We start from the raw sequence: 23,677 nt of genomic DNA on the forward strand, positions 1-23,677 counted from the left end.
ATAGTGACCCTGGGTATGGTCACAAACCTGTAATCCTGGCACTCTGGGAGGCTGAGGCAGGATAACTGCAAGTGTGAGTGCAGCCTGGGTAACTTGGCAACTTAGCGAGACCCCAAAATGAAAAACTGTAAAAAGGACTCGGGGATGTCACTCAATGAAAAGGCTTTGGGTTCAATCCTCAGCACAAAAGGAAAAAGAAAGAAAAGAGAAGAGAAGAAAAGAAAAAAGTATTTTTCCACCTTATTGCCCATCAGAGCTTTTGATCAGCGAAAAGTGTCAGGGTCAGCCCACAAGACAGGACCATTGCTGTGACAACCTTCTAGGCTTTGAGCTTAAGTCAGTCCCAGCTGTCTCCCTGTGGGTAAATAGATACTTTCCATTAAGTCTTTTGAAATCCTGAAAATAGCAAGCAGCTTCCCATTATGTCCAATCTAGGCCTTCCTGGGGGTCCAGAGGCTCAGGTGGGAACCATCAATCTCCTCTGTACCTGGTCTCTTTCCACACTCCCTTATCATTCACAGAGCTGCTGACAAATTTTACTTTTCCAACGTATATTTATTAGCTTTTTAAAAACCATGCCTTCCTAGATTTTTCCAGAGCATGTGAGTACAAAAATAAACACTGAAATAAGGAATCAAAGCAGTGCAGTTGCCAGGGCTGCAGCCAGGCTGGTGACACATCCCTGCCCCACATCCCTGCTAACACTTGACATGCTGGGTCATCAGGAAAAAGCAGTCATGGGAAACTTTTCTTACAGACTCTGCCCATATTGATCTGGGAAGGACTCTGTATATGAAAACCATTACCTAAAAACAGCACTGGAGTATAGGAGTCTCGTTTGTCTTTGAATCTCTCACTGCCAGCCAAGGGGATGAGTGAAAACAATGTTCATTAAGTGCTTTGTGGCCTTCCATATCTGCTGCATGCATGAATGAGTGTGACCCAGTGCACACTTCCCTAGTCTTGTCCTTATTTGTGGAATTTAAAAGCTTAGTGATGTGTAACAGCCAGTCCAAAAAGCCCTGTGGTACCATCAGTACCTAGAAAAATTCCATTGCACCTTCCATTCTGGCTCTCTCCAGATGGCTCCTTGTTTTCTTCTAGCTAGGATCTTCCCTACCTTCTTCTGTCAGCATTGGACCTCCTTTCTGCCCATCTTGTGCCCCGAGCCCCATCCAGCATGCTGCAGCCACCTGTGGTCTCCATTGTGTGGCTGTATCTTCTGCCAGGACTACCTGAAAGGGTCCTGTTCAAGTACCCTCTCACATTCCACTGCAGGGCCCCTTTTCCTGCTGTTCGGACATAGGATGCCTTCTGCAGTCCTCCCATCCTCCCTGAAGCATAGACTTAGACTACATTGCGGGATAGGGCTCTACCTCCTTGTTTTCTTCTCCTCAAGCACCTTAAGGCACAAGTTTACATTCTGAGGGCCTGATAGTGTGTCTTGCCAGCTGAATGAATAAATGAATGAATGAATGAATGATATGTATAGATCTATGGCCAGACTCCTTACTCCCTTCTTACTTTTGGTGCTCATAGCCCTTGGCTCCTCATAGGTAAACACACAAGCTCCTGTCTCTCCAGCAAAGCCCTTGTACATCTCTGCCATTTCTTCCTCCCTCCTTCTGGGTCTCAGGTCAGAGATTTCTTCTTCAGTTTGGTGACATTGGAGTACATCACCAGTGAATTCATATAATCTTCCAAGCTATTCACATTTTTAAACTACCTTTGAGAACTCTTAGATCATCCATTGTTGATATCAAATAACAAATGTTAGCAGTTCATAAAGACTCTGTCAGCAGAAGCCAAATTGCACACTTTCAATCTAGCACATTCTTTTTATTCTGCACAATTTTTATGTTCTACTGATTTACATATCTTCCGTACTATGTGTTTATTTGATTTCCTCTAAGTAAAATACATATTTCAGCAAATGTTGTTGTATGTGTAAAATAATAGGCTTTCTGCAGTGGTAAAACACCTCATCTCTAAATATAGAAATATTTGCAGATTTGTGATTTAAACTAGTTTAGGTGCCACTGGTTGCAGAGCTGATTGGAAGGCTGTTGGTCTTGTGAGTTGCTAGTGTCATAAACACCACACTTTCCCATGTCAGAACAAATCAGAGGAGTTGTTCATCTCTGCATCCAAGAAGGTCTGAAACTCTAGATCAGTGATGATAATAATAATGATAATAATAACACAATTGTAGGGGATTTGGTGCTTCTCATAGACTTCCAAATCGAGCTCTGTAACATCTGCATGATTTACTCATGGCAAAAAAATAAAGGCAAGGAAAAAACCTCTGATGCAGCAGAAGGGTCTGAGAGGTACTTTTGGCTAAACAATGTCCTTCAGAGGCCTAAAAAATTGTTTCCTCCTTTCTTCTCCACTTCAACTAACAGCTACTTTGTTAAATATAGAAATTAGGAGCATTAGAAGTGAGATTCTCAAAAGCAGACAGTGTGTTGGTACGTTGTCATGCTTGTTTGTCCCTCACTCAGCCCTTGAGAACCAGGCCTTAGCTCTGACTCAGCCAATTATAGGAGCAATGCCTCATACCCGTGACAGTGAGGGATATTGGCAGGTGATCTCTCCTCCCTGCCTCAGTTTGCTCAGCTTGTAGACAGGGTGTTGCATCGCTGACCTCAAAGCATGTTGTGAGGGTCAGATGAACACATGTTTGCATGGGCCTGTTGGAGCCCAGCTGAAGAGGCACCCTGGAGAAATCCTGCTCTTACTCCTTCCTCTTCATCTTAGGAAAAGGGGATCCTCCCCCTTGCATCAGGGCACTGTGACCTCTGGCAGGGATTTTTCTTTCATTTAGCTCATGTTAGTTTTTATCACATCCTAGTGGCCTCAGATTCACTAAAGATGACTGCTGCTGCTGAGCCTCCTGTGCCTGGAATGATGTCAGGCATATAGGATGTGTCCAGTGCAAGTCTGAGTAGGCATCAGTCCACTCACTAAAGTAAGACAATGTGCTGTGCACACTGAGGGTGAGTGGTTGCCATGGGCTCTGCCTTAATCCCCTCCCTAGGAAACAGCCTTCTCAATTCCAGATGGTCTCCTGTGTGTCCTCCACATTAACAGCACAGGTCACTGTTAAATGCTGTCACCCCTTGTTTCATCTGTGTCTTTCCTCCTACTTGTTGGTGCTGTAAGGGTAGGAGCTGTTTCCTAGGGTGATTCTGTATCCCCCAATGCATTGTGCCCTGTTGAGCACACTAGAGGGACCAGGGTCCTAGGGCTTTATGGGTTGATTAATTGTTCAATCATTTAAAGACCCAATTAACATTGCCTCTCTCCTCCTGCATTCAGAGCTGAATTCTTCTGAGCCTGGAGTGGGAGAAAACCTGATTTACAGAGCCGACATGAAGACTCGGACCTGGAGGCAGTGGGAGAGGTTTCTTTCAATAAAACTACTTCTGACAAAGCACCAATAAGGAGCTAACAATTTAATACTGAGCTCCAGAGTTATCAGTCCCCATCATCTTCCTCCTCACAGCAAAGTCGAGAAGATGGCTTTGACTAAGTTATCATTCTGGCATCTGCCCGAAGTGCTTCTGATGTGGGAAACGCCGCCCAACCCTCCTTTGTCTGAGCAATTTCCCCACAGTTGCAACTTCACCAACTGCTCTCTCTCTGTCTCTCTGTCTCTCTCTCTGTCTCTCTCTCTCCCTGTCTCTCTCTCTGTCTCTCTCTCTCTCTCTCTCTCTCTCTCTCTCTCTCTCTCTTCTAAGCCATTTTCCTCACAAACACCTTGCCCAATCTCCTTCCCATACAGTCTGGGTTTTTGTTACTGTTGTTGTTAATCTCTGATAGTATCATGGTGTAATTTGCCTGATGGTGATTCCTCCTTCCCTTTACACTGCACAGTGACTCAGCACTGGGCTCCATTTCCATTGTTCAAGATCTCTTCCATTTGTTACCCATCTGTCTAAAACGATCTACGAGTCATGGCAGATCATTTATCTCCTTCTAAAATTGGCAGAGAACTGCTTGGATGTAATCCACTCCTATTAGATAAGATTTTCTGAAATGAGTTCAGAATATATTACAACCTCACTTATCTATTATTGACACATTAGTCAAGGGTCTCACAAACCCTAATTTCCAAGGTAACCAGGATTTATTTAAAAGATTTTAAGGTTTATGTTTTAAGTATCTATTAAAAGGTTCCTTGCAGCAATCATGGTGATGCATACCTGTAATCCCAGCCTGCTGGGAGGCTGAGGCAGGAGGATCTCAAATTCAAGCTGAGTCAAGGCAACCCTGTCTCAAAATAAATAATTAAGGGGGGGGGGCTGGAGATGTAGCTCAGTATGAAGGCCCTGGATTCAATTCCCAGTGCTATTAGAAAAAACAAAAAGATATTTTATATACCTAAACAGGTAATGCTGGGCACAAGAAATATGTTGGGAAATGTTCACATAGGACAGAGGCTAGAGCTAGGAAAGACAAATCTCATTCCAGCTCTGAACCCCATGAAGTGTGTAAAACTCACAGCTGACATGGGCATCACACTGGGTGTGGCTCTGAGCCATGGGCAGCAGTGGTTGAGATTCACTGCTTCCTGAGGTCCCAGGACAGCAGTGTCCCCCTGCACCATTTGGCTGCAGGGACCCAGTCCCTGCACTAAAGTTCTCAAGACCACTTTGTTCTTAAGGTCTTTTTTTTTAAGGTTCTTTAGGTCTTTTTAAAAACTCTTAGTTAAAATCTGTTTTTAACCCCTAATGTGAGGTCATCAGCTCCCATTTCTGCTCATTGTGCCTCCTCGGAGTAAGCTCTGTGGTCTTCTTAGTGATCACTTCTGCTCTGTGGGCAGTAGAGGTCAGGACCCTCCCTGACCACAGGAATCATGTTCTGAGGGAGAGGGACACATGTGGCCACAGTCCAGAGACTTGTACACTGGCACCGTGTGACAAAATTGCTTTGTTAGTGGCCTCCAGTTGAGAGAGTGCACCTGGACCACTGTTCCCCAAGCTGTTTGGCCTCTAGAGAAGAAAGTCAATCACTGTAAAACTAGTTGTTGCTCTATGCACTTTTGACTAGAAAGGATGAACAATAAAAGCACTTGTTTTGGTGGGAAAATGATTCGTGCCTTACTGTCAGCCCTCAATAATCCCCCTGACATGTGTAATTGGAATTGTTTTCTGTCCTGTCCTAAAAGGGCACTGTGAGCTCCCTTTGGACATGTCTTTTTGGGGTGAAGGATGAGGGCCATATGTGCCCCTGAGGCCTGGGGCTGCAGGCATGGCAGACAGGGAAACTCTTTGATCACTGGCACAGTCCACACAAAGAATGACCAGAACATCTGCTAGCCAACTCCAGCAGCCTGGAAGAGTTCACACTCTCTGGGTAAGAAAACCTTTCCATTTCAGGGACAGTCCCCACAGTGGCATTTTGACACTAATTACTGAGACAGCACAGATCTCACATGTCAGCACACAGTTCTCAACAAGATGTCAGCCCTTCAGACGCCAGGCACAAACTCCAGGCTGCCAGACTGAAACGTGGGGCTTCACACTGTACCCTGCAGTTCTAATTTACCACTCAGGCCTCAGGAAAGTCCTATAAGTAGACAATCATTTTCTTATAAAGGAGAAAAATTGGGACCATGCAAAGGAAGAGATGAATGAGACAAGGTCTGGAAAGGTCCATGTCCTCATCTGGCCTCTACATATTCCCAGCCAGGGGAGCCTCATTTAGCTGCAGGGTCCAGGGCTTTTCATGGGGTTTCCCCATAGACTGAAATACTGGCAAATGATTCCACTTAATTTCTAGACTCCAGAAGTCTGAAGATGGGGCAAATACCCCTGGCAAAACTCCCACCATCTAATCACATGGCTCTCTTTCCAGCCTGAAACCATTGAGGAGCCCACCAGGGTCACCTCATAAGCACACATCCAGGTGTGGTCAGGAGCCCCACCATAAATAAAAAATACAGTGCAATTCCTCAGAATATTTTAAGGCTTAGAATTCCATCTTAGACCAGATAAATTCTTTATTATTCAGCAGTCTTATTTGGATATACCAGGTAAGATTTTTTTTAAAGTACAGTGAATGCATAGGTTTTTGAAAAATTTATTACAGTAAAAGACACATTGCAATGAACCCCTCAAAATACATCTTCTTGCTTTGAACACACTAATTCCATCATTTTTACTACTTTCTGAGGCAATTCTGGAAGTCCTCTTTTATAAGCACCTTTAGTTGCACTTTAGTTTTGCTGTTTAAATATCCTGTATTGATTCAAAATGTTGTCCTTTCATTGTCATTTTGACTTTGAGAAAGAGACAGAAGTCACACAGTGCAGATCAGGGAATAAGGTGGATGAGGACTCACTGTAAAGTATGTAGGGGTCTACCATTCCATTGGATGTTATTTGACAACAGAAGCAGCATTCACCATATTTCTTATCATACTCCATTAAAGCAGTCATGATCTGTCACCATGCACTAAACGAAAATTAAAATGGATTAAAGATCTAAATATTAAAACAGAAACACTGAACCAGCTGGAACAGAGGTTAGGTAGAACTCTTGAAGACGCTGGTATAGGAAAAGATTTTATGAACAAAACCTCAGTTGCCTGTGAACTAGCACAAACTATCAACAAGTGGGATCTCTTCTTATTAAAAAGCTTCTGCACAGCAAGAGAAACCACCAGCGGTGTGAAGAGAAAACCCACAATGTAGGAAAAAATCTTCACCTGCTGTTCCTTGGACAAAGGTCTCCTATCTGGAATCTATGAAGCACTTAAAAAAATCAACCCTCTCAACTTTAAAGACCCAATCCAAAAATGGGCATCTGAAATGAACAGACGTTTCTCAGACAAAGAAGGAGAAATAGCAAATAAATACATGAAAAAATGTTCAACATCACTGGTCATTCGAGAGATGCAAATGAAAACAACACTGAGATTCCACCTCACCCAGAAAGAATGGCTGCTATCATGAAATCAATCAATAACAAATGCTGGTGGGGCTGTGGGGAAAGAGGAACCCTGCTCCACTGCTGGTGGGAGTGTAGACTGGTGCAACCACTGTGGAAATCAGTATGGAGATACCTTAAAGAACTAGGACTGGAAGTCCCACTTGACCCAGCTATTCCCCTGCTGGTATCTTCCCCAAAGAATTAAAAGAATCATACCACAGTGATATATGTGCACCCATATTCATAGCAGCATAATTTGTAATAGCTAAAACTTGGAAGCAGCCCAAATGCCCATCAAATGGAGACTGGATAAAGAAAATGTGTTTTAGAAAAAAAATAAAATGGAGTACTACTCATCCATAAAGAATGAGAAACTAAAGACATTTATTGCTAAATGGATGCACATTGAGGTGATACTCTTAAGTAAAATAAATAAGACAAACATGTAAAAACCGAACAGTTTCTCTAGTGTGAGAAACTGAAAGTGTAAATAAGGGCTAAAAGGTGTAATAGATAATGTGAAATAGAAAGAAAAGGGGCAAAAGGGAAAGGGAAGTGGGAGGGGTAGGGGAAAAGAAAGAAGGGAATGCAATTAATATGAGAAAATGAAAAAATGGAAACAAAGTCTTGGTATATAGGGAGGGATGGAGGGGTTGAAGGGAGAGCAGGGGAATGGGGAAAAAATAAGAACCAAGAGAGATTATGTAAAGGTGCTAATTTCCAATGATGAATGTCATTATACTATATACCTAAAATGTACCAATAAAATTAATTAATTAATTATTTTTTTTGTATTAAATTATTTTATTGGTACATTGTAGGTATACAACACAATTACATTTCTCATTGGGAATTGTACCTTTACATAATGCACCTTGGTTCTTATTTTTTCCCCATTCCTAGCCCTCCCTTCATGCCCTCCACCCTTCCCTATTTACAAAGAATTTATTTCCATTTTTTCCATTTCTCATCATTTTTACTTTCCCTTCTTTCCTTTCCCCTGCCCCTCCCACTACCCCTACCCCTTTGGACCTTTTCTTCCTATTTTACAATATCAATTATTCATTCCAATCATTGGTACATTTTAGGTATACAATATAATGACATTCATCATTGGAAATTTGCACCTTTACATAGTCTGTCTTGGTTCTTATTTTTCACCCTTGCCCAGCCCTCCCTTCAACCCCTCCAGTCCTCCCTATTTACAAAGATTTTTTTCCTACTTTTCCATTTTCTCATATTAATCCCATTCCCTTCTATTCTTTCCCCTAGCCCTCCCACTTCCTTCCCCTTTGCCCCTTTTCTTCCTATTTCACATTACCTATTATACATTTAGTCCTTATTTTCACTTTCAGTTTCTCACACCAGAGAAACTATTCGGTATTTACACATGTGTGTCCTATTTATTTCACTTAGGAGTATCACCTCAATGTGCATCCACATAGCTATGTCTCTAATTTCTCATTTTTTATGGCTGAGTAGTACTCCATTTTATAAAAAACACCACAATTTCTTTATCCAGTCTCCAGTTGATGGGCATTTGAGCTGTTGCCAAGTTTTAGCTATCACAAACTGTGCTGCTATGAATATGGGTGCACATATATCACTGTGGTATGATTCTTTTAATTCTTTGGGGAAGATCCCGGGCAGTGGAATAGGGGGTCAAATGGGACTTCCAGTCCTAGTTCTTTAAGGTATCTCCATACTGATTTCCACAGTGGTTGCACCAGTCTACACTCCCACCAGCAGTGGAGCAAGGTTCCTCTTTCCCCACAGCCCCACCAGCATTTGTTATTGGTTGATTTCATGATAGCAGCCATTCTTTCTGGAGTGAGGTGGAATCTCAGTGTTATTTTCATTTGCATCTCTCGAATGACCAGTGATGTTGAACATTTTTTCATGTATTTACTTGCTATTTCTATTTCTTTATCTGAGAAATGTCAGTTCATTTCAGCTGCCCATTTTTGGATTGGGTCTTTAAATTTGAGACGTCTGATCTTTTTAAGTTCTTTATAGATTCGAGATAGTAGACCTTTGTCTGAGGAAGAGCAGGTGAAGATCTTTTCCCACATTGTGGGTTGTCTATTCACACTGCTGGTGGTTTCTCTTGCTGTGCAGAAGCCTTTTAATAAGAAGAGATCCCACTTGTTGATTGTTTCTGCTAGGTCACAGGCAACTGAGGTTTTGTTCATAAAATCTTTTCCTACACCGATGTCTTCAAGGGTTCTACCTAACCTCTGTTCCAACTCGTTCAGAGTTTCTATTTTAATATTGAGATCTTTAATCCATTTCGATTTTAGTTTAGTGCATGGTGAGAGATATAGGTCTAGTTTTAATCTGTGGCAAGTTGAAGCCCAATTTTTCCAGCACCATTTATTAAAGAGGCTATCTTTCTTCCAGTGAGGGGGTTTGGCTCCTTTATTGAAGATCAGATGGCTGAGTGTGTCTGGCATTGTTTCTGCATCTTCTAATCTGTTCCACTGTTCCTCGGGTCTTTTTCTTTGCCAGTACCATCCTGTTTTTATCACAGTAGCTTTGTAGTATAGTTGCAGGTTGGGGATTGTGATACTCCTGCCCTGTCTCTGTTACCTACAGTTGCTTTTGGTATTCTGAGTCTGTTGTTCCAAATGATTTTTTGGATTGTTTTCTCAAGGTCCCTGAAGTATGCTGTTGGGATCTCAACTGAAATTGCATTGAATCTATATAGCAGTTTTGGAAGTATGGCCATTTTCACTATATTAATCCTTCTGACCCATTGGATATCTGCCAATTTTCTGATATCATCTTCAATCTCTCTTTTCAGAGTCCTATCGTTTTCAGAGAGGAGGTCTTTGATTTCTTTCATTAGGTTGATTCCTAGGTATTTCAGTTTTTTGGATGCTATTGTGAAAGGAATTGTTTGCCCTATTTCTCTCTCAGTGAGTCTTTCATTGGTGTAGAGGAAAGCTATTGATTTTTGTGTGTTAACTTTGTAACCAGCTACTTGACTGAATTTGGTTTTTAAGTCTAGAAGACTTTTGGTGGAGTCTTGGTGTCTTCTATATAGAGTATCATGTCATATGCAAATAATGACAATTTGACTTCTTCTTTTCTTATCTTTATTCTTTTGTTTCTTTCTCTTGTCTAATTGGTATGGCTAGTGTTTCCAATACTATATTGAACAAGAGTGGTGATAGTGGACATCCTTGTTTTGTTCCTGATTTTAGTGGGAAGGATTTCAGTTCTTGACCATTTAGGATGGTATTGGCTATTTGTTTTTCATAGGTGGCTTTTATCAGTTTGAGGTAGAGACCATCTATTCCAGTTTTTTGTAGGATTTTTATCATAAATGCATGTTGGATTTTGTCAAATGCTTTTTCTGCATCTATGGAGATAATCATATGGTTTTTGTCCTTGGCTCTATTGATATAGTGTATTAGATTGATTGATTTGTGTATATTGAACCATCCTTGCATCTCTGGGATGAATCCCATCTGATCAGGGTGTATGATCTTCTTGATGATCTTCTGCATGCTATTTGCCAGTATCTTATTAAGGATTTTTGCATCTATGTTCATTAGTGAGATTGGCCTATAGTTCTCCTTTTACATTGGGTCTTTCTCTGCTTTGGGGATCAAGGTGATGCTTGCTTCCAGGAATGAATTTGGGAGTATAACTTCCCTTTCAATTTCATTGAAGAGTTTAAACAGTAGTGACAGCAGTTCCTCTCTAAATGTCTTGTAGAATTCAGCAGTGAAGCCATCAGGGCCTGGGCTTTTCTTAGCTGATAAGATTTTAATTTTATTTTCAATTTCATTTGTTTATATTGGGTTGTTTACAATTTTTAGGTCTTCTTCATTCAACTTTGGTAATTCATATGTGTCTAGGAATCTGTCCATTTCTTCTGTGTTGTCCATCTTATTGGCGTATAGGTTCTGGAAGTAGGTATTGATGATCCTCTGGCTTTTTGCTGGGTCTGTTGTAATTTCATCCTTTTCCTACCTAATTACATGGATTTAGGCCTTTTCTTTTCTTTTTCTGATAAGGTTTTCTAAGGGTTTGTCAATTTTGTTGATTCTTTCAAAGAAACAATTCTTGGCTTCATTGATTTTTGTATCATTCTCTTAGTCACTATTGCATTGATTTCTCCTCTGATCTTTATAATTTCCACCCTTGTATGAGCTTAGGGGTTGTCATGCTCTTCTTTTTCTAGAAGCTTGAGGTTCAGCATCAGGTTGTTTAATTGGGCTCATTCTGTTTTCCTGATATGCGTATTCACTGCTATGAATTTCCCTCAGAAGACTGCTTTCATTGTGTCCTATAGATTCTGATATGTTGTATTGTCATTGTCATTTAATTGAAGAAACTGTGTGATTTCTTCCTTAATTTCTTCTGTGACCCATTGGTTATTCAGAAGTGTGTTGTTCAATTTCCACACATTGATGAACTTTTTCGAGTTTATTTTGCTATGGATTCCAATTTCATTGCACTATGGTCTGAAATATACAGGGGATAACTTCAATTCCTTTGCACTTACTTAAACGTGTCCTATGTGTGAGTATGTGGTCTATTTTGGAGAATGACCCATGTGCAGCTGAGAAGAATGTGTATTCTGATTTTGTGGGGTGGAAGACCCTGTAAACATCTGTTAAATTCATTTGTTCAAGAGTTCGATTGAGTTGTATTATTTCATTCTTTATTTTTAGTCTTAGTTGATCTATCTATTTGTGACAGTGGGGTGTTGAGGTCCCCTACTACAATTGTATTAGTGCATATATGACTTTTCATGTTTGTTAGTATTTGTTTTACATAGTTGGGTGCACTAGTGTTTGGTGCATAGATATTTATGATTGTCATCTCTTCCTCTTGGATTCTTCGCTTTACAAGGATGTAGTATCCTTCTTCATCTCTCTTAATCAGTGTTCATTTGAAATCTACCTGATATGCAAAGAGGATAGCTACTTTTTGCCGGGATCCCGTCGCATGGAGTATTGTTTTCCACCCTTTAACTTTCAGTCTATGAGTTTCATTTTGAATTAAATGTGTTTCTTGTATGTAGCATATTGTTGGATTTTGGTTCTTGACCCATTCTGCCAGTCTATTTCTTTTGATTGGTGAATTGAGACCATTAACATTGATGGTTATAACTGAAACTTATTGACTTATCATTGCCATGACTTTTTCTTTTTGTTGGGTTCTCCCCCTTTACATTTAATTTCTTGTCATGCCAGATGGGTTCATTCTGCTTTGCTTCCTGCAGTTGTGATCCTCAATGTCTGTTCCTAGGATATTGTGTAAAATTCTTTGGAGTGCTGATTTGGTATTCACCAAGTTCCTAAGGTGCTCTTTGTCATGAAAGTATCTTATTTCTCCATCCATTTTGAAAGATAGTTTTGCAGGGTACATCAATCTGGGTTGGAGGCTGTTTTCTTTTAGGACTTGGAATATGTCACTCCAAGCTCTTCTTGCCTTGATGGTTTGTGTTGAGAAGTCTGCTGTGACTCTGTTGGGCTTTCCTTTGTATGTGATTTGTTTATTTTCTCTAACTTCTTGTAGAACTTTGTTCTTCTGTTGAATTTCTGGAATCTGAACAATTATATGCCTATGTGTGGATTTTTTTTCTTTGACCAAGGCTATTTGGAGTCCTATATGCCTCATTTATCTGTATGTCAAGCTCTTTTTCCGTGCTTGGGAAGTTTTCTGCCATTATTTCTGTGAAGAGTTTTTTTATGTCATCTCCACTCTCTCCTGTTTCTTCATTCAGCCCAATCAGTCTTATGTTATTCTTCTTTGCATCATCTAGCAGCTGTTGGATTGATTTCTCATGTTCCCTTATAATTTTGAAGCAATTTTTCTTTTCCTGGTCATTAATTGCAATCTTATCTTCTATATCTGAAAGTCTGTCCTCACACTGGCTCATTCTGTTGTGTAGACTTTCAATGCAATTTTTCATGTCCTGGAAATCTATTTGCATCTGTTTTATGGATTCTATTTGTTTCCTATGTTGGGATTCCATCTTGTTCCTCAGCTCCTCTCTTGATTTCTTAATCATGTCTTGCATTAGGGCACAATTTCTCCTGTTATCTGAGAAATTATTTCTGATTTCATTTTTTCCAGATCCTCTTTTGTTGGCTGTTCAAGGAGTCCAGGTGGTTGAGTATCAGAATGTTCCATCTCATTTCCCTTTGGGGTTGCTTTAGGTGATCTGGAAGTCTTGTTTTGAGACTTATTTATGTGTTTTCTCATTTCGACTGGGGGGGGGCAGAGTGGTGCTGTTGGCTCCCTCATAGGTCACCTCCTCTGAGCTGGGAGAGGTGGACCAGGGGCCGGGAGCAGCAGTAGGGATGGTGGGCCAAAAGCCCCTTCCTCTGGACCAGGAGAAGTGTGACGGTGGCTCAGAAGCCCCTACCTCTGGGCAGGAATTCTTCAAATGCTGAGAACTTGATTAGCTCCAGTACAGTGGTCTGGTGGTCCAGTGTCCTCTGTGTCTTTGTAGTGTGGAACCAGGTGGCTGTACAGAGAAGAGGCCAAAGGATTGGGGAGGGGGGATCCAGTGTCTTGCTGCTGGGGCACGGGCTGATTCGGTATTTTCAGCGTGACTGGAGACCTTGGGACCGCATCCGCCAACCTGCCTGTTTGCAGCAGGCTGATTCAGTTTTTTCAGCATGACTCAAGCTTCCCCATCTTGCATCTTTGCTGCTGGCTGCCCTTCCAGGGTCCGCACAGATCAGAGAGATGAAGGAAAGTGACTTGAGCATAGGAAGGACCTTAACAGGATTGGCCTCGCTGTCTAAAACTGACCCAGGAGATAGAGGGAATGAGAGCTTTCCCCTGGCCCTGGCCCAGGAGGAGGAGAGAGGACTAGGGTGGGAAGGACAAGAGCAAGCATCAAAGGGGATTCCTTGCTTCTTCATCTCTTCAGTTCCAAAACCCTAGGACCCAGAAGCCAATGGGAAGCACTTGGCATGCAGTCGTGGGCAGGTGAGAGATGGGCTGTTCCTGGCCTATCTTGGGCACTGCCCTATCCAGCTACTGAGGGCAGACAGCAGCCACAGACCTCAGAGCCAGGGCATCTCAGGTTCACAGGACTCCCTGGGAAAGTGGTGCAGGTCTGCAGGACATGGGCATCCAGGCTCTAGCCTTGTTTCTGACACTGGCTTGGTCACCTTGGGTAAGGTGTTTATTTCGCCTCTTGAATCTTCATTTCCCTCATCTTACAATGGGAATCCTACCAGGGTCCACCTGAAAGCAGTGTCAACAGCATGCTGGCTGAGTGACAAGAGAAGTGAGTGGCCACTGCCCTGGTAAGAGCTGTGGTGTCACCATTAGAACATGGGGCATAGAAGGACTCTCCCAATCATGGAGGAATTGAGCCTGGACTCCAACCCAAATCTACAGATGCCCAAAGAAGGCCTGGGGACTGGGAGTCTCCTGAGCCTAGGCCCCCCAGAGAACACATGCCTGGGAAGGTCTGCAGCCAGTGCAAGCTGGGGTGAGACAGTAGTGTCTTCCCTGCAGAGAAAAGCCTGATGTGATGTCCCAAGATTCGCATAACAGGTGATTGAAGGGAGAAAAGCAGGCCAGAAGCCCCTCTATGCCCAGAATCACTGGGGCCCCTGTTTCTCACCAGCCTTCTGTGGCTCTCAGTGCCCAAGCAGAGCCACACTATCCCCTGCACTGTGCCTTGCGCAGATGAAATCAATGACATTCTCCATTTCCTTTCATGGACCATGTTGTCTATCCAAATTTGTCTCTACTTCTTTGCTGCATCTGCAGGCACAGGAAGCCCCTCAGGGCTATGTGCTCCCCAGATCTCACTCAGAGGATCTTGGGGTCTCACTCCCTTCTGTATGAGACGAAACCAGTGGCAGATACTTCTGTCCTCCCCCGAAATCCACATGCAGGGTCCCAGCTCCTTTCTTCAGATGGTCACCCTCTCACTCCTCACAGTTCCCAGTGCAGACCCCTCCTTAGACTTCCCTGACTGTCCCTACTCTGGACACAGCAAGAGGCTTCGGATCTCTTCTCCAGATTGCTTCTTGCTTCTGTTCTTTGATGGTCTCCACTGGGGACCTCTGTCACCAGGACCCTTGGAAGCTCCCAAGTCAAGCTCAAACTACTTTGGGGAATCCTGTGGCTTACAAGGCCATGTGGCAGGATTAGCACCCTGCAGACCCCAAATCCAGCACAGCAGTAAGGAGGCATGAGGGGCAGGGGAGGAGCCGGCTCTGCCAGGACCTCATTGTGGATCACAGACAGGTCTCCGCCACTCCTCTGCCTCTGAAGCCATCTGCATAGCACTTGATAGGAAGGGGAGACAGTCTTTGAAACCTTCCACTGCAAGGCACCATCTCAATCCTACATGAATTTTATCCTTCAATGTTTAATTGTCTTTCCTTCCAGGACAATATGGCCAATTTCTGAAATATAACCACAGCAATAAATTTCTCATAGTAATTTACTGGCAGATTCACAGTTTCATGCTGCAGCTGTTATTGTTTTAATAATAAGAAAAAAGCCATTTGCAGAGACTCAACACCCCATCACTGTATATTCCAAGGTGAGCTCACCGAGGCCAGCAGCCAGCTTGATCGTCAGCCAGCAAGCCAGAGAGCAGGGTTGAAAGTGGTGAGGCAGGTTAATGACAGCCCCACTGGGGAGAAGGGATGAAGACAGGGGCCTGGCTGAGCCATTCCTAGTGACATCCAGCCTCCCAGGAGAACTTCCAGACCCAGGATCTCAACAATCTGCCATGAGACCTCTTGGAACATGGAGGAGAAATGTCTTCAGAATATGAGCTTCAGCCCTCAAAGGCAGGGAACCAGGCCCTCAGGGAAGTGGCTTCTGAGTTACTAGAGGACAAGGACAGTTCCCATGACACTTCTTGACCTTGACCCCTCTAGCACTGGAGGCAAGAAGAAACATGTGGGGATCCAGCCATGGCAAACATGTCTCTCTTTGATGGTCCATCTGGTGTCCCCTGGCTCCCTCTCATACCCTGACAACTTCAGCTTCACACCCCAGCCTAGATAAGAGACCCATCAAAAATTCATAAGAGAGATGAATAGACACTTCTCAGAAGAAGTGCAAATGGCCAATAAGTACATGACGGTGTGCTCCACATCTGTGGCTGGCAGGGAAACACAAATTAAAACACTGAGATTCCATCTTATGCCAAAAAGCATGGCCATCATCAAGAAATCACAATGCTTGTGAGGCTGTGGGGGAAAAGGAGATCCTCAACATTGTTAGTGGGAGTGCAGACTAGTACAAGCATTGTGGAAATCAGTGTGGAGCTTCCATAAAAAACTAAAACTTGAAATTCCATTTGACCCAGCAGTTCCCCTTCTAGGTATCTTCTCCAAAGTGTGAAATACACTCTATTATAGTGATACATGCATACCCATGTTTATGGCAGCACAAATCATAGTAGCCAGATCACAGAAGAGGCCTATATATTCATCAACAGATGAATGCATAAAGAAAAGTAATATTTACACACTGGAGTACTACTCTGCCATTAAGGGGGACAAATTTGAGACATCTGTAGGAAAATGATATACTTTGAAACCATAAGCTTAAGTGAAATAAATCAGTCACACAAACTTAAATCTCACACAGTTTCTTTTATACGAGAAGCCCAAAATATAAAGAGCAAAATAAAGGACAGATAATAGGAAGTAGGCAGATAGACTTTTCTCAAATGAGAAGGGGATGAAAAGATGGAGGAAGGTGGCATGAAAGAGAAGGAAAGGGGATGGAAAAAGGAATTAAGATATGGTAAGTACACATCCCAGCTCCCCACAAGGAATGTAAACATCATGAACTTTAAACGTGTACTAGTACAAAAAAGTGTTAAAAAGATGAAAGAAGGCAAAACAATTCAAAACTACAAGTCACAGAAAGACAGAAGGGACCTAAAAATCATATTGTATGTGAAGTCAGCCAATCTGAGAGGGCTGCACATTGTGATTCTAACTTGTGGACATTCTGTGGGAGGCACTGGAGAGAACTGGCCCCTTGGTGCCTGGGACTCAGGGCCCCCTGACTTCACCTTCCGAGGGTAGCATTCCAGAAAATTCAGACCTAGGAAGCACTAGCACTTAGCACAATGCACTGCAGACTCTTGAGCTCACCCTGTGAAGTGGGAGCACCCATAACAACCGGGTATCCAGCACTTTTGCATTTCATTCCTATTCTCCATCCCCACCTCTGAGCCTGGGGCTTGGCCCTGAGTGAAATTCCTGTATTTGTCAGATGAAGCTGAAAAAGTAAGAAGGCTTGCAAAGCAACTCACTATCATCCTGCCTAGTGTTGTGGACCTAGGGGGCAGCCATGTCTCCCACTGCCTCATCCAGGAGGATGAGCTTAAGAATCACATCCAAGAAGTTTTTGCTCAGGTGAATGAGGGGAGCAAGGCCTCTAAGTTCTCTCTAAGGTCTTAAGGGATGAAGTTTTGGAGTTGATTTTTGTATGTAGTATTAGAGAAGCATCCTGTTTCCTTCTTCTAGTTGTGAATAGAAAGGTTTTCAATATCATTGTCTATTCTGCTTTCATGGCACTTTGTAATAGTTCAGTTGATTTTTTTTTTTTTTTTGTAACGGGGATCAAACTCAGGTCCTTGCACTTGCAAGGCAGGCAGCAGAAGGTATGGAAGCCACATGGGCTCACTCTTCAGATAAGGGTTAAGAAAATGTTCCATATACCCTTGGTGGAATACTATTCAGTCCTAAAACTGGCAGAGGACCTTTCATTTGCACCAGCATGGCTGCACCTGGAGGGTGTGTATTCTGCTATGTGAAGTAAGCCAGGCACCGAAAATAAACACTGCATGATTCGTTTTCATGTGTAATTTAGCAAAGTGGAGTCCATAGATCTATCAAGTGAAATTGCCAGGTTTATTAGGAATGCAGGTTAGTTGTGGAGAATGATAGGGTCCTCCTCAGCCCCTTTCCTCTTTTCAAATGGACTCCTCTCTGCTTTCATGTCATTTCTTTTTTTATTTCTTTTAGATTCAACAAATAAAAGGATACATGAGTCATTGGACTTCCTGAGTCTGGCCCATTTTTGCTTAACACAATTTTCAGTTCGATTTATTTTCCTGCAAATGACATGATTGCATTCTTAATGGCTAACCCATGTTCCATTCCATGTCAGCGGAATGTGCTTTGGTGTGAAATACTAGCATTCCATCTTCAGAACTTGATATTTGTGTGTGTGTGTGTGTGTGTGTGTGTGTGTGTGTGTATACATACAGAGTACACATAGTGGTATTCCAGGATTTGTTTGAACTCTATTCTATGTTGCCAATTATATATTTTTAAACATATACTTAAAGTGTTCACTAGAGGTAATATTACACAGTTTCTTCCTTGATTTTATCCATGAAATTAAATTAGAAATTGTGTTTTTGTACAAATTCTGAGATGTATCTTATTGTTTATTTCATCGGTGTATTTCAGAATACCTTTTTTATGATTCATAAATCACTGAAACTCAAATGTACCATTTTTCTTCCATTTTTAATTTACAGAATTATAGATGTTGAATAGGTGTAAAGTAAAACTTTCATAACTCTATATACTGTGTTATGACAACCATACCATTCTCTCAAACATTTATCATTTCTTTGTGATGAGAACATCTAACCTTTCATTTCCAGCTACTTTGAAAAATGCAATATGCTATTGTAATCTACAGTAACATACTGTGTAGTAGAACACTAGGTTGACAACTTGTCCCTCAAGTCCCCCACTTGCTACCCTCCCAGCCTCAGAAAACTATTCTATTCTTTACTTGTGCCAGATAAACATTTTAGATTTTTCATTTGACAGAGGTCATTTGGTATTAATTTGGCGATTTGTGCCTGATGTATTTCATTTAAATAATGTCCTACAGGGTTATCTACATTGTAACAAATGACAATAATTTATTATTTTTATGGCTTAATAGTTTTCCATTGTGTATACATACACAGTTTTCTTATTCATTCATTCATTTTAGGTAAGTTAGATTGATTTCCTGTCCTCACTGTCATGAATAGTACTGCAGTAAATATTGGAGAGGAGACATCTTTTCAAACACTGACTTTTTTGGGACACATACCCAGTATTGGGGTTACTGAATCACACATTATTTTCGTTTTTAATTTGAGTGTGTGAGTGTGTGTGTGTATGTGTGTCTGTGTTATACTAGAAAGTGAACCCAGGGCCTCAGGCAGGCTGGGAAGGTGCTCTGCCATTTCACTACATCCTCAGCCCTTTTATTGTCTATTGATTTAGGATGTTGCCAAATGGCCCTAGCTGGCCTCTAACTAGTGAGCTTCCTGCCTCCCCCTCCCTAGTAGCTGATATGATAGATAACACCACTGTGCCAACTCCCATTTTTAATTTTGAGGAATTTTCCCAGTTACTCACAATGCCTGCTCTAATTTACATGTCCTGTTCCTCCATATCCTTAGCAGATTTGTTTTCTATCTTGGTACTAACAGGCATTGTAACCAGGGTGAGGAGGGACAGCCTGTGATTATGGTGTCTCTCATGATTAGTAATGCTGATCATGTTTTCATTTACCTGTTGGCCATCATGTAAATTCCATTGAGAAATACTTTTCAGATCTTTTGCCCTTTTAATGGAATATTTGGAGTGAATGCTTTAGGTCTTGCTGGTCTTTGATTTGTTTTTTCTTTGAGTTCCTTCTATATTCTGGATATTAATCTCCAATCATGTAAGTATTTTGGGAGGGGCGGGTACTGGGGATTGAACTCAGGACCTTGCGCTTGCGAGGCAGGCACCAGAACCACTGAGCTAAACTCCCGGCCCTAATCACGTAAGTTTGAATTATTTTCCCATGCTGTATACTATCTCTTCCCTGATGAATACTTCAACACTCTGAAGAAAATGTTTAGTTGTTTTTCTCTATTGGTTCCAGAGAGCAAATCCAGGTCCTTGTACATGAGGCACAGTCTGCCGCTGAGATATAGCCTCATGCTGTTTTAGATTTAATGCAATCCCATTGGTCCACATACTTTTGCTGCTGTTCTTCTGAGGGCCTACACAAATTATCTTCTCCCATGCTGAGGAACTGTATAAAAGGGTTTCCTCCTTTCACTGTGCACTGCAGATGTGTGTGAGCCACCCACAGCATGGTTGCTGTCCCCACTCTGTGCTCGGGGACTCCCGCTGCGCTCTGGTCCAGAATCCTTAAAACTTCTCATTACACTGTCACCTCTGGAACTTACGATTCACTGATTAAATTGGGAACCTGTTGCGTGAAAGAGATGGGGACAGACATTAAATAGAAGGGAAAATGGGGAGAGGCACAGCCTGGACGGCCCTGCCAATACTGATGTGCTTTCCTCTTGAAAACCTTAAAACCCACAAAAAAGTGGAATCAAGAAAAAATTATTGGCTCCCATGTACAAATGTGACAATTTTGAAAAGATCAGAAGGAACGTATTAAGTGAACTTTTGGTTTCAAGCTGAAACTTGCTTTTCTGAGGTGTTCTGTGCCCTGTGTCGCAGGCTGTGGTAAGGTTTCCCTCCACACTGGGCCGCACTGTCCGGGAGCTTGTCTGGTCTGCCATCCTGCTCTGCTTCTCCCAGGACAAGAAAGCAAGATATGGGAATCCTGCTCTGTGCCGAGGGGGTTGAGGCCACAAGGCATCTCTGTAATAGAGACTCAGAGTGGGAATGAATGAAAGCTGACAGGCAGGTGAAGGAGTGAGCGAGATGGCCAGGAGTCAGGTGGAGGAGCGCTTCTCCTGTTCACTACAGCTCACTGTAATTCAAAGCTGTGCCTGCAGCTGAACAGTTACCTCTACATGAGACTCATCAGTCTTTGAGATTCTGAGGAAAATCCCCAATGGGACCAAATGTCTCACTGCATGCTTAGGTTATGTACATAGAGTAAACCAATTGTCCTGCAGTTGTGTCCTCATTTCAAATAAATGCAGCCCAGGTCAAGGGAAGAATCTCCACTGGAGCCAGATATTCTGCAGTAATATTTCAACTTTTTTACACACAGCATCAACCACTGGACACCCACTCACCCCAGGCCAGGGGACTCTAACTTTCTAATCTCCCTTCAAAAAGAATAACTGCTAATTCACTTCGTGAAAAAGGGCTGGCTACTGATTGTACTAAAACTTTTCATTAAATGACATGGACCAGAAAGAGTAGATGTTTTTATGTGATCATTTTATCTTTCATGGCCTCAGTGACACCCATTTCTCTTCTCTGCTCTCCCCCAGCTCAAGCGAAGCACAGTACTTGGAAACAAGATGCCCTCCAACGACTTCACCCTTGTGTGGCTCTTCACTCACAGTAGAGCTGCAAGATTCCTGTTTGCGGTCATTGGCATCATCTTCCTGATGGCCCTGGTCACTAATGGGTCCATGATTTTCCTGATCCACAAGGACCCACTGGTGCACACCCCATGTACTTCCTGCTCAGCCAGCTCTCCCTCATCAATGTGATGAACATCTCCACCATCATGCCCACGGCCTTGGTAGACTACCAAGGGGCACCATCTCCTTCTTGGGCTCCATGGCCCAGTACTTCCTCTACATAGGATTTGTAGAAGCTGAGTTCATCCTGGTGGGGCTCATGGCCTACTACTGCTATGTAGCCATCTGCAGCCCACTGCACTACCCAGTGCTCATGAGCCACAGGGTCTGCTGGGTGATCTTGACCAGCTCATGGTTCAGCGGTGCCTTGGACAGTTTCCTGCTCACCCTCCTCACTGTGACCCTCCCCTTCTGTGCCTCACACACCATCAACCAGTTCTTCTGCGAGGCACCCTCCGTGCTGAGGCTAGCCTGTGGTGGCAAGGCTGCCTATGAAATGGTGATGTACGTGTACTGTGTGTTGAGGCTGCTGGTGCCCTTCTCGGTGGTGACTATGTCCTATACCCATATCCTCCTCCCTGTGTGCTTTATGAAGTCTGCAGAGGGGAGAAAGAAGGCCTTTACCACCTGCTCGTCCCTCATGATGGTGGTGATGCTGTTCTACGGGGCCACCCTGTACACCTACATTCTGCCCCAGTCCTACCACATGCCACTCCAAGACAGGGTCTCCTCCATCTTCTACACCATCTGCCCCCCTGTGGTGAACCCACTCATCTACAGCCTAATGAACAGGGCTGTGAGGGAGGCCTCGGACAAGCTGTTAGACAGACATTGAGGCCCACAGTGTGGTGTGGAGGGCCTCCAACTGCCTCAGCCTCCTGTGGGTGCATTCAGGGTTCTGCCATGTGCAGTGAGGTGAAAGGTGAAAAGAGCTGCCCGGGACAGAGGGGGCTTAACTTCCACAGACTTGGGAACTCACTGTGCCATTCCCAGGTGACCGATATTGCACCTCTGTAGACACAACTTGTATTTTTCCTTCTTCCATTCTTCTGATTTCAATTCTCTGTCACACCAATTCTCTAATCAGATTTCATGCATGTGAGTGTCCCCAAGTATGTGTGGTCTGGTCATGTCTCAAACCTCAACCTACCTGGTGATTTGAGGTGTGTTGTTCTACCTGTCCATGCATAGAGTTCGTGGGGCATTTGGGGATGTCAACATCTGAACCACATTGAAAAGGAGGAAAGCATTATAAAAACTCAAGTGAGTAATACATAGAAAAACACTGAGAATTTGGACATGAAGAAACTGGATCTTGCGTTTTGCAGAAATCCAGAAACTATTCTGTGGGACTCAGGTGGAAGTATGTTTTATTTGTTGTGGGAAAAATAATGATTACATCAGAAGTCACAGCGAGAGCTTGCTGGGAAAGAGGCCTGGTTTAGTAGCCATTTCCATAACCACCCTCCCCCACTTCTCTGACCAGGCAGAACTCTGAGCTCACGGATTCTCCTCTTGATCATAATTGGTGGAAAGATGATGCTTCCGGGCTCCTTGGCCTTCAAGAGAAACAGTGCACAGCACATTCCTTCTCTACAGCACTAGGTTTTGAGTTGGATGATGTCAAAAAAGGAGAAACACACAACAGGCCCTGTATCATCTGCTGGAGCTGGAACACCGTTTGTAAAGGATTTAGTATCTTTCTTCTTAGGAAGTTGAGAGTTGGAGAAAAACATTCGAACTAGTCACAGACTCAATGAGGAAAAGCAGGGCCACTCGCAGGGCCAGTCCTTCCCAGTGACAGTGCAGAGCGGTGGGCTGGCTCGGCTCTACTGTGCAGACTCGCGGGTCTTCATCAAAGGCAGCCAGGTCGCACCATGCAAGCACAGCCTGGGCATCAGTTGCAGCCAGAAGCAGACTTCCCGGGATTTCTGTTGATGAAATCCCCATTTCTCTCTCTGGACAGCTTGGCTGAGAGCTGTCAAGACCACAGCAAAATGCTTCCAGCCAGGACACAAACCCCAGAAACCGTGAGGAGTAGGGAAGCAGGAGGCCGTGTGGGACCCCAGTATCTGCTCAGGAGGCTGTAGCCCCCGGAATCCCACAGGGTTTTGGAGGCCATATGTCTCATTCTGTGAAATGTGAGCAGTGTACATTTTTTCTTGTAAGACTTTTTACAGATCAAGCAAATGATCCGTGTATAAGAATATCAGGAATTCCAGTGCTGATCTTGGGCCTTTCTAACAGGCAGATGCTCCGTGCTGCTCCTGTATCCATCTGTGATTCACCCACCCGGCCCACACACCCAAGGGCCTCCAGCTCAGTGCCTTTCCCTGCACACAGCGTGGCTCTTGGTGCTGGCCCAGACAGGGCCTCACTGCCTCCCCTGCGCAACTGCCAAGAAGACCCCACC

General features: G+C 43.2%; 1 pseudogene; it reads left to right on the top strand.

The window, feature by feature from the left end:
* Window positions 1-21,189: 21,189 nt before the first annotated feature.
* On the top strand, window positions 21,190-22,183 carry LOC101725808 (olfactory receptor 2T6-like; annotated as a pseudogene).
* Window positions 22,184-23,677: the final 1,494 nt, after the last annotated feature.

The sequence above is a fragment of the Heterocephalus glaber genome, unplaced genomic scaffold, assembly GCF_053883595.1.
Source record: "Heterocephalus glaber isolate CG9 unplaced genomic scaffold, H.glaber_assembly_v1.0 deba00001461, whole genome shotgun sequence".
NCBI classification, from domain to species: domain Eukaryota; kingdom Metazoa; phylum Chordata; class Mammalia; order Rodentia; family Bathyergidae; genus Heterocephalus; species Heterocephalus glaber.